At 44.7% G+C, this 11,578-nt stretch overlaps 1 long non-coding RNA gene across 1 annotated transcript; it reads right to left on the reverse strand.

Annotated features, from left to right (window-relative positions):
* Positions 1–7,601: 7,601 nt before the first annotated feature.
* LOC121674753 lies at positions 7,602–10,708 on the reverse strand. The gene is made up of 3 exons (XR_006019818.1): positions 10,453–10,708; positions 8,982–9,192; positions 7,602–8,110 (listed from the first exon to the last, which is right to left on the reverse strand). It is a non-coding gene; the product is annotated as an uncharacterized LOC121674753 (long non-coding RNA).
* Between the last annotated feature and the right edge of the window lie 870 nt (positions 10,709–11,578).

The raw sequence follows: 11,578 nt of genomic DNA on the forward strand, positions 1-11,578 counted from the left end.
AGGATGGCCAGAGTCTCATATTCTAACTGTAAATGATGATTCCTTCCCCCATTGTTTTCTGGTTATTAAATTCAAGTTGAAAAGGCAGTTTTCCTTATGTGTACACACCCACACAGTTAATTGGAAGTAAAAATATGTCTGTTTATGGCCAGGAGTGCTACCCCTGTTTGGGAGAAACAGGTTATTGTGCAAAATTCATGTAATTGGTTTCCACAGCCCAAAGCAAATCAGGAATAATTTCTCATAGCAGAGGAGCAGATTTATAGTGAAGTGTCCCTTGAAATTTCTCATTCAAAGGCTGATGGCTCTAATGACTGCCTTCAAATTGCTATCAGTAAAAGTCTGCAAAAATGAAATTCAGCGTGCAATTTGGCAAACAGCTGCATGCTCCCAGCCTTCAGACCCTAATCTAATCTGGGCCCTAATTTCTCTTTGTGTAGATTTGTAATGTACACAGGCTTGATCTTAATAAGGCCATTAGCACAAGGAGATTTGCACAGGCCCACAAGCGCCTGCAGAAGGAGATCCTGGGTGCAGTCGGCTGGCACCGGGCCAGCCCCATCCCTCACCAGTGTCATTCAGGCATAAAGGGATACTTGGATATTCCCCCTTCCCTGCAGGTCTCTGGCTGAGTCCAGCACAGCCCCGTGCACAGACCCAAACCTCAGTCCCAGCTCAGCCCGGCCCATGCCTGGATGGGTGCACTGAGCCGGAATGGGGAGCTGCTCCCAGAGCCTGGGAGAGCCCCCTTCTCACCAAGCAATCAGCATTTCTTCTGATGCATTCCCTGCTGACCCAGGGCCACCAGGACGGCGGAGCAGGAGTAAGTGAATTCCCTGCTCTTCCATTCCCCCTTCCTCGCGGACGAGCTGCCCGCATTCCGCGCAAGGAGCCGCCTCTGATTAAATTGAATCAAATGTCTGTGTTTACGAGACGTTTTGACCGACAAATCATTTTCCCTGTCAGACTGAGATACGACAATGATGATAACTCAAATGTCTCCAGTCAAATGGCTTTGGAAAGCTTTGCTGCCATTACAGTCCGTGAATGTCAACGGGTTTAGCTAAGTGCAGGCGAAGACTGATGGCAGCACTTTCTGCATCTCCTTTTCCCACCAGAGAGCTCTCTGTAATGCTGGCTGGCAGGCCTGCCCCAAGAAAGGAGGAAGGAAGACACTGGACATTATTCTTATGATTTGCACTATATTGAATTTATCTTTGCTTTGCCCATTAAAAACAGGTTGCAGAAGATACCCCTATGAGTTAAACACTGAATTAATTTCCTTCTGAAAAGAGAGATCTCTCTGGAATGCTGAGGTGTCTAGACAACTGAAATATACTTCCTGAGTAAGTAATGACACTACTATTAAAAGAAAATTCCAACCAACATCATTAAAAAACATAAAACCCTGTAACAGAATTACAAGTCATCGAAGTAAATAAGTGAATGCAAATCCTGACTTTGAGTCTTGTTTATCAGCCAGCTGTTTCTGGGACAGGAGCCCCAAAATTCCTCTGGTACCCTTGTGGGAAAGCCCAGGAGAGCTTGCCACTGCTGCCACATTTAGCCTGCACCACCCAGAGACAGCTTTGAGCTACATTTTGAAGCCTTGCTTTGCAAACATAAAAGATAGAACTGGCTGGTTTTGCTTTTTGAACCCTTTCATCCATCTTTAAAATCGAGAGAGTGAGGCAGTTCTGCTTAGCATAAAGCAACAAAACAGGTGAGGACAGCTCAGACACTCTGTTGAACTACCATCCATCACTCCGTATCTTTGCCTTCCTGTTTCTGTAAGTGTGGCTATCCTGCCCCCTTCCTTTGCACCCTCTCTGCTTATTTTCTTTCCAGGGAGATATCATGAGGAAACAAGGAAAGCAGAAAGGGAGAAGGAAAAAAAGCACAGCACAAACACTCCTCTGCATGGAAGGAGGAGGAAGGAGGAGAAAGAGGAAGAAAACCTGGGAAATAGCACGAGGCTGAATAATGCACTGGGAAAAAAAATACAGCAGCTGGATTTGCTGGGCGAGAAAGGACTATAAGAGCAAGCTGAAAACTAGCCCCAAAAGAGCAGGCCCTGGTGGAATTTAATGGAAATGTGAACAAACTAAATATTGGTAAGAAAACAATGTAAGTAAAGCAACAGGGTAAACAGGCAGAGCTACAGTGAAAGAACACAGATAATTCTCCATATTAAAAAAGACAATATTTTTGCTGAAGGAAAGTAGCAGAGACTATTGACAAAAGCAATTTCAACTGGAAGTCACTGCAACCACTGGAACCTTTTGCAGTGTCTTAGACAGACTCTGTACCAGACCCTCAGCCCTTCTTGAGCAAGTAATTGTGGGATGAACCAGGTGTGCAAACAGCCATGGGCTGGTCTTATGTTGTCTTGAACAATGCAAAAATAATCCACAAAGTAGAATTTAAGATGCCTCATTCATGCCTAGTAATCACCTTGTTTATTCATATGAAGAAAAGTGGCCCAAACCTATGTTGTATCCAGGAATCTGCGAGCTGGACTCAATGCCTACCCAAGCAACAAGACTTGTTGCAAAGATGGAAAACCTTAGAGAAGTCCAGGTATCTGGATCTCTCCAGCACTGCGGGGACAGGGAAGGCACTTTGCTTTCGTTCCTTGTCCAGCACACATCTGTACAGAACAGGCACCCGAGAGAGGAGATCCTTGGCAGGAGCTGACAGGAGGGTCAGGGACAGCTGATCAAATTCTAGGCTTTGGGCTGCTGAAGGACCCGTACTGAGCTGTGTTGGTGAAGGCTGGAAACATGTTACTCTTTGGTAGGCACCAGTTAGCAAAACATCCCTGCTTTGGTCGAAGTGTGTGCAAGCAAACCCTTCAGATGAGTCCCCTTCCTCAGGTATGTGCTCTCTATAGCCAGCAGGAGTTTTCTCTCACCCCATCACAGCACCCGCCCTTATCTGCTGCAAGAAAGGCCTGACACAAGGAGACTTGCTGAACAGGAAGTTTGTGCCGAGGGAGAAGCTCAGTCATTCCTATTGCAGACTAAAGAGGGTGAAAGGATTTTCTGCATCTGAGGAATTCACCTCTGTATCCTGCTGTTTTCCCTCTTCTAATAATAATCTGTTATCCCAGAGGCACTACCTCCACTGCTGTAGTCTTACTTTTTAAAAGGAATTTTTAAAAATCTTCTCTGCTGTAGTATTTCACAAACAACAAATGCACTAATGATGATACAGTAAGAACCCCACCAAGTGCTTCCAGAGCCAGGGAGATTGATAGACTTTTCTATGGTCTGTGGGACCTTAGCCCTCATTAGGGTCAAGCTGTACCCACAGCTCCTTGATTCTGAACTGATGGATTATGCAGCCATTAATCAGCTGCATGTCTGGCCTTTGCTTTTGACATTCAGAAGGTAAACTTACTCCATGCTGGTCCTCTTATTGAGTTTCTCAGATACATTCATACTTATGAAAAAAAAAGTAAAAAAGAAAAAATTTCATTCCCTACTAAGCACTGATGATTCCTCATGCTTCATGAAAGATTGAACACACCTTTTAATAAATTTGTTTGTAATGCACCAATTTCATTTTGCCTCCTCCCAAGGAAGCAAATTTCAATTTGATGGGCTGGAAGACATGAGGGATTATTTATGGCTGTACGTCTGGGTCTGTAGTCAGCTGCAGAGCCATAAATTTGGAAGACAGCACAGTAACTGATCTTCAGTTAATTTCCTGGAAAGTCTGAAAACTTTGTTCTGGGTGATTGCTGACAAAGATATAATAACAATAAAATGACCCAAGATGGCCAAACCCAATTTAATAGTTTCCATAAAGATCATTTTTATCAGAGCTCTGTAGGACTTCATTCACCGATGCAATACCTCTCCCTACATATAACCAGTGAAAATCCGCTTTCATACCCTGATCAGATTTGTTTGGCCTGGACTCCTGTAGCTGTGTTTAGCTCTAAGATGCATGTCTTTAATAAGAAATACCTTCGTATCCAAGGGCTGAATTTCACCCAGAGAGGTAGTTCAGTGAGGTTTAATTTTGAGAGATGATCAAAGGCCATGGCCTTATCGCTCAGTTGTGCTCCAGCTCCCCAGAGATGGTGGGTATACACTTGAAATAAAGTTCTGACTTTCCATTACCGTCATAAAGCGAGCTGTAGAACCACCCTTTCTTCATTTGTCTTAATTAAAAATATATCTTCTGGATATGGAGAAAAAAAATAAAAAGAAAACTCCTATCCATAGGTGATTAATGAACCTGCAGATGTAGTCAATAGCCTTCCAGGGGTCTTTCTACCCAAAGCCCTGCTTCATTTGCTGCCCTTCATATTAACAAATGTTGTGATTTCTACATTAAGCCTGAAGTATCTGGCACAGATATAGAAAGAGAATTCAGGTATTTTCTAAAGGATCAGCTTTCTGCAGGACACATGGAAAAACATTTTATGGATATTTCCCGTAACGAATTAAAGAGTTTTGCATGGAAAACTCAAAAAATAGTATTTCCATTTCTCATTTCTTAGCAAATATTTCTTGTTCTGTTTGACTTCAAAAAAATCAAAATGCAAGTGAGACAATATTAATTCCAGCTGTTTCCTCTTCCTGTTCATGGATAATTTTCATAATAATAAGTGAAACATTGTCATTTGGTTCTTGCCCTACCCCAATTAGTCTTTTCCTTATTAGACCCAGCTCTAGCCTCATGAGATCCTTATTGTTTTCTAAAAATACATCTCGCCCAATTCACAGTGGGGAAAACTTCAAATTTCTGAAGCTAAAACCAGAAGACAAAGGACAACACCAAAACCAGGAGCGAGACGGAAAATGCTTGCTGTTCTGCTGTTTCTGTTTGTTTGGGTTTGATGTGGGGTTTTTTGTTCATTTTTAAATGCCACCCCTGTCATTCCTGGGGAGAACTAGGGGACAGTGCTTGTTTTATGGCTGGGGACTGTTGTACAGCACTGACTACTTTCATTCAGTCTTACATCACTCGAGTGCTCAGCAGCTCAAACACAGCTCAAGCAGCCCTAGAGCCATGGGTGTGCATTACAGGTCTGTGTCTCTCTACCTGCACATATCTCCAAGTGTCTCCTACCTGTGTGCGAGGCAGAAGGAGATTTTCAAGACCTTAGCAGGCAGCGTGAGGGACCTCCAGAGGACTTCCACTCTGGTTGGAGCAGCTCCATAACCAATAGATTTTTTTAATTTTGTTTTTAGCACTCAGCAGCGCTTTCTGGGATGTCTCTGGCCAGAGTGTCAAAGCTGTTTAGCACCCAAAAGAGTCAGCTGGCCCAGAAGCTCCATCACTAATTTTAGTGGCTAAATGAGAGCCGACCTCAATCATGTGAGCGAGCTCTTTGGGAAAGCCTGGCCACAAAGCTTTCATCTCAACTGCCTGCTCCTCAAGCAAGCGGTAAATGCCTTCTGACACTGTCCTCCTACTTCTGTGCCCTAACATATGCACTCTGCTTATTTATAGAATGTGTGAGCTTCACATACATCAGGCCCAGTCCCTCGGGACCAGTCGCGCTTGGTTTTGCGCAGTGCGGCCAATGATTCCCCCGGGTTCTGAGAGAGCTCTGCCCTCCTGCTGCACAGGAGAGGGGAACAGCTCCCAGTTAACCTGGATTCAGGAATATTTCTGGAAACTAACAATTAACAGGAGTAGAAGGGAAGAAGCTGATGAGCTGGTGAGCTCCAGGTGCACCATGCAGGAAGGGGAGCAGAGAAAAGATCCCACTGTGTCTGCAGCAGAAACCATTCTCCAGCCACCTGCAAGGATTGCCTAATTTGGAAAGGTCTGCAATGCATTCCTGCCTTGCTCGAGGGCTGGGAGATACCAGGGCAGAACAGCAGAGCCTATTTCCAAATTACAGGATATTTAGTGTTTTAAACACAGCCTAAAGTCTTATGTCAAATAAAATTCTACCTGTGCTCAAATAGTAAAAATGCAACAACCACCAAACGAAAACCACATCCACATCACAAAACAATTTTGCCCAGTTGGTTTAGTGGAACTAACCAATAATTGAGCAGAAATTTGAGTTTACTATTTACCCATAAAGCTGTATTTACTACATTTATTATAAACCTAAGTTTACTGTTAGAGATTAGTGAAAAAAGTTTCTTCTTTTAGAGCTACTTGTAATTTCTTTTTGTATTCTATGTGCAGTAACATAAATCGTTATAGACAAAACCCATGTGACAATGCACCAGCCTCCATGGAAGGATTGTCACACTACTTTTTGCAGATACAAATAATTGAGCTGAGGTGTTCCAACTACAGAGAAGAAAAGCCATCATCATGCAATTATCCCTCTTCATCAGATGTAGGCAGGCAAGAAAATTCCCTCTGTCTAAGGCCACAGTGCATTCCAGTGGGCACCGAGCTCTCAGGCAGCTCAATCATCACATAAATAAGCCCTAATTGGCATTCCCAAATGTTTTGAAATTGTATTGCCTGCTGCTGGCACTCCAAAAGGTACACCTCTAGAGATATCAGGGAAAAAAATCATCAAAGATCATTTGCAATTAGATGCAACAAACCCATGCCCAACTGGTGTGTGTCAGGGGTAAAAATAGCATCAGCCCGAATGGCAAATGCCTTTTGGTTTGTCAGCAATTGAATGTGTAGCACCAAGCGAGCAGTTATTAGAGGCTCTGATCAGCAAAGCAATCATTTGCCTTGTTATTGTGCTGCCTGCCCATGTGAACAGCATCAAACAACCATTAAAAGACACCCCGCTTGCCCCCGAAGGGAACACGGGTGGTGAGTATCTGAAAACCTCCCTGTTAACAAGCTAACCTTTTGAGTCTGGTGAGAAGGCAAGGAAGCATTTACCAGCCACTCTATCAATAATTATGGAAAGGAAAATCGTAGTTCATTGTCTATCGCAGTGTGGGGAGACAAACAAGGCAGGCCTGGGGTGAGCAGCCCTTCCACGGCAGCTCCTAGCCACAAGCAACAGCTGCCAAGAAGGCAATTATCCATGGAGCTGCTCCCCTGGGGCTGTTCAATACAGGGATGATGTACGTTTGGAAACTACCCCAAAGCCCTTCTGCTGGAAATAGGAATTCCTGTGGCACCCAGCCCCTCAGGGGCCCTGAAATACCCTGGTAAACAGCAACCTGAAAGGCCCCACACAAGGGTGGGCAGTGGTATCATGTGCCAGGGCTGAAGTCTCAAACACCATTGGTTTTGTTCCCTGGAGCTGTGATGTGTCCCCAAGGGCCTTTGAACACGTAGGGATGGGGACCTAGGTTTAAGCAGAAGATAGTAACTCAGTTCCCTGGTTTTCATGTTTCTCTCTCCTGTGTCACCCAAGAGGACTTAAAAAACTAGTAATGCTTCAGCATGCAGCCACCCACCTTTCTTACAAGCCTAAATCCTGTTCCCATTTATAGCCTGACTCCATTTTGTCTCCAGCCTCTTTGCAAGGAAGGAGGGAGGGCACACCTGAGCCTGCACCAGACTCCCTGGGGGTTGCTACCCTACTTCAGCTCAGCCTTTGCATCAAGCTACCAGTTATCTTTTCAATTAATTGTGGGTATCATAGTGGTTGACAGGACAACCTTACTACCAAGGGATAATTTAATATGACTAGACCATAATCAAAGTGTTAATAGCCTCAAAATTTAATCTGTGAAGAAACAGGATTTATAAAAGGGAAAGGATAACCAGGGCTCAGATGAATAATGTTAGTTGTAACATTACAGCCAGTTATAATAGAATAATTAGTTGTGATATCCAGAAATAAAAATTACACTGCTTTGAGTTCCAGGACGTGTGCCAAAAAGGGGCCGTTAGTCACAGTGATGAGGAACAGTTACGCAGTCCATTATCTCATGAACCGCAAGGCCCAGAAATGAATCCTGCATGTCACAGGAAAGCTGAGACTCTGCATTTTCAGCAATACACAGCTTTTCATTTTAGCCCTTCAACCAGATCCTTTCTGACTGTTGGAATGACGTGCCTTCCCATTCGGAGAATGGTACCCTCAGAAGCCCTCCTGGTTGAGCTTCACCTTTCCTTTGGGCATGGTCCCAACTTCTCCCTCCTGTGGCAGATGAAGCTCACCCCTGGCATCCCCACCTGCTCCCTTCTTCCATCCTCACCAATCCTGTGGAGAAAGGAAAAAAAGCTCAAACTACATGAAATGTCTGTTTTTCCCTTGTAGGGCAAGGATGCTGGGTGATGGTTTGGCTGCCTCCATCAACAAGTGCTGCTTCCTTGTGGGGTTAAGCAGCCCCTGCTGCTCCCTGGCTCAGTGTTCAGGGCCAAATGCTTTAATCATAGAATGACTGAACTTGTTTGGTTGGAAGGGAGCTTCAAGCCCATCTTGTTCCAACCCCCCCGCCAGGGGCAGGGACACCTTCCACCAGACCAGGTTGCTCAGAGCACCAGCCAATCTAATCCCTGCTAATCCAGCAACACACCTTTGAACCCAAAGTGCAGGAGGCAGCAATAAAGCTGGTGCTCAGCATCATAGTGAGGAAGCAAGAAGCTGTACAAAAGCAAAAAGTGATGTGACTGAAATTATTATTATTATTTTTAATTATGACAGCATCCAGTTTTTACCATCTCATTGTTACTCATTCACTTGCACAACAGACACAGAAGCAATTGCTTGACCTGGTAGGCATATTTAGAAAAAATTTCTTTGAATGACTTCTGTATTATAAAAGTTACTTTAAAACCATTTTCTGCTTTTTAGGTAGTGATAAAGGAATTAAAATCTTTTTCAGGTTGTGCTCATTAATTTCTCCTTCATTTCCTCTGGGATACTTTCTTTTCTTCCTCTTCTTGCAGTACCAAAAAGAAACAAAAGTGGACCTGTGAAGGAGGAAAACTGGTAAAGAAAAGATAACTCTGTCTAGGGGAAACAGGCAGGAAAGAGAGAATAGAAGTTGGGATTTTTTTTAAAGGGAAATCAGCTGGGATTGAAACAACTGAAACTTTTGTCTCCTTCTCACACACACACATCCCCTCACCCGTTTTTCTTCCGAGTCCTGGCTGGCTTGCACCTCCTGGCAGGCACGTAGGTGCTTGTTTTGCTGTTGCTCCGCAGGATGGAGTCACCAGAAACGATGGTCCCAGGAGGTGTTTTGTGTAGGGATAAAATGAGAAGCAAAGCTGTGCTCCGCTGGCCCTTCCCTTGCACACACAATCACGTGCTGCAGTCCTGCTCCCGCTGCATCCTCCCTGTGTCACACATCGGGAAAGACACCACTTAACACATCTGGGGAAGCGCTTCCCCACAAGGGTGCGGGAGCCCGGCTCGGAGGCAATTAAACACTCCAGGCTGCCCATGCTCACACACCTACCTTTTGTGGCTGGCACTAAAAAATGCTGTACTGAGACAACAAATCTTACAGTGGCCTCATTTTTCTAGCACTGATGCCTCAGGCAAGGCCTGCGTGGCCCAGAAAGGAGAAAGGTTAACTTTTTCTGGAATTCCCTGAACCCGCTTATCTGCTCCTTCTCCCTAAACATCTGCCAGTTTCAGACACCTGTTATAATATATCAGTTTGTCTCACGGTGGTTCCTGGAGTCTATCAGCAACCTGAGCAATTAGTATTGTCAGCAAATCATTCATTAACTGAACTATTCAGTTTCAGCTAACTTAAGACTAATTGTGCATTTAATTCCTATCTAGCAAGATCAAATCAATCAAAAAAAAAAAAAAAACCACCGTGGGTAAATATCAAAGACCAATAGGTAATAAATGAAAACCTTAATTAAAGTCTTATCTGAATGCTAACAAAGAAAACCCCAAGTAAAGCAGAGGAGATTATTTCATATTAGGTCACTCTGGTTGTCCTCCTGCTGTCTCCCTAGTTCAACCCTGGTGTTACTCAAATACTTGGTGTAAAGGCTAGAGTACATTTTTGGCATCATGAAAGAGCCTCTCTCTCCCCACCTGGCAGAGACCCCATGCAGGCAGTTCAATGCCACTTCGAGGGTGAAGAGTGACCTCACAGAAATGGTATGTTCCTGCACGTTCTCCCCTGTGAACTGGGAGCTGCAGCTACTGACCTTACTGGCAAGGAGACAATTTTACTGCTGGTTGCTGTTGTTTGTGTAGAAGCATTGAGCTATTAAAGAGGGAGAAAGATTGTTCCCTCCTGTGTGTCATCAGCAGAGGTAAATAACATCTCTGCAGTGCAAGCCAGAGAGTAATTAGATCTGCACAGGCCTTTACCTTGATGAGCTGATTATCTGTTCCTGCCCTTGAAGGTTCAGGCCCTGTGTTGTCCCCAATCCCTGTGTGGCTTTGGCACTGTCAGGCCAACAAGAACGTGAAACAAGGAAAGAAAAAGCACTATGGCTGTTTTTAAGCTGTGCTCAGGTACGCAACCTTCGATAAAATCAAGGCCGAACAGATACATCAATAAGCTCTATTGAGGTCAAGAAAGAAGAAAAAACCCAAACCAATAAATCAGTCCTATTAGATCGATATACCTGGTCTTGGTGAGATCCATAGGCACATTTGGTTGGCAGGGAAGATCAGGAGCTCAGCTTGGAGAAGGTCTGCAAACACCACCAACTTCAGAATGCTGCCAAGAAAGCTGAAACAGCAGAACTACCTCCCCAAGGTATGGCAGCCAGGGACTGCTGCCCTGCCCACAGGCACTGAGATAACAAACCTGTAACAAGGAGGAGACCATGGTAAGGAGTGTAGGCAGGAATAGGATGGACATCAGAAATTCCTGTTTACTTTCCCACCCTCCTGCTCCCTTGCTCTACACCCTATTTATGCCATCACCTGCCAGTCACTTCCTCTGGCCATTCCTCTCACCCAAGGGCTCCTTTCCCCACCTGAATTGTGTTTTCTGCATTAGCTCCTTCCTACATTAGTCACCACGAAAGTGGCTTGGCTAGTGCTGAGTCTGCTACCCTAAATGTAAGTATCTCTAAAATGAAAAAGCATCTTTACATCCAAATACTGAGCTGGACCCCTCAGCACACACATCCATTGATGGAATCTGCTGCCCTGTGCTCTTCAACCAGTGCGAGTAAGTATCAGCTTGGTTACAGCAACTGGGCTTCTCCAAAAAATAAACCCACCCAAGACAATTTACTGTATAGCTTCTGATTTAGTATAAATCTCTAAGTCAGAAGCTTATTTTTGGAAAAAATAAAAATTAGTTACCTACCTACAAGTACAGTACAATGAGAGCTTTCACCATGTTGAAGTGTGCGCTGGCCCCAGCTTTCCTTTAATGCCGTTTTTTCTCAGAGCCAGGGAGGACACACAGGAATCTCTCTGATCAGAGCTGGCTGTGAGGCCAGGAGACCTCACAGGAGGTTGAGGAGTCTCTGAACCTTCATCACCAAGGTGTACATCCATGGTGTAAGAGTACCATGGCTTGACTTGGACCGAGACTGTCAGACAGCACCTTTGGCTCCAGGCACCCCCCTGTTTCTCTGCTTCTGCTGCACGTGCAGTGGTGATTGCTACACAACTGCCTTTTACATGGAGCTGTGCAGGACGTGGGAGCTGCTGGAGGAGCTGCAGACTGCTGCAGCCTCTGGGTTGGAGAGTGTCATATGGGTTACAGTGCTGCCTCTGTCCTGACCCCGTCCT

The sequence above is a fragment of the Corvus kubaryi genome, unplaced genomic scaffold (assembly GCF_017639235.1).
Source record: "Corvus kubaryi isolate FWS band 111438036 unplaced genomic scaffold, C.kubaryi_AGA036_p1.0 70, whole genome shotgun sequence".
Classification (NCBI taxonomy): Eukaryota; Metazoa; Chordata; class Aves; order Passeriformes; family Corvidae; genus Corvus; species Corvus kubaryi.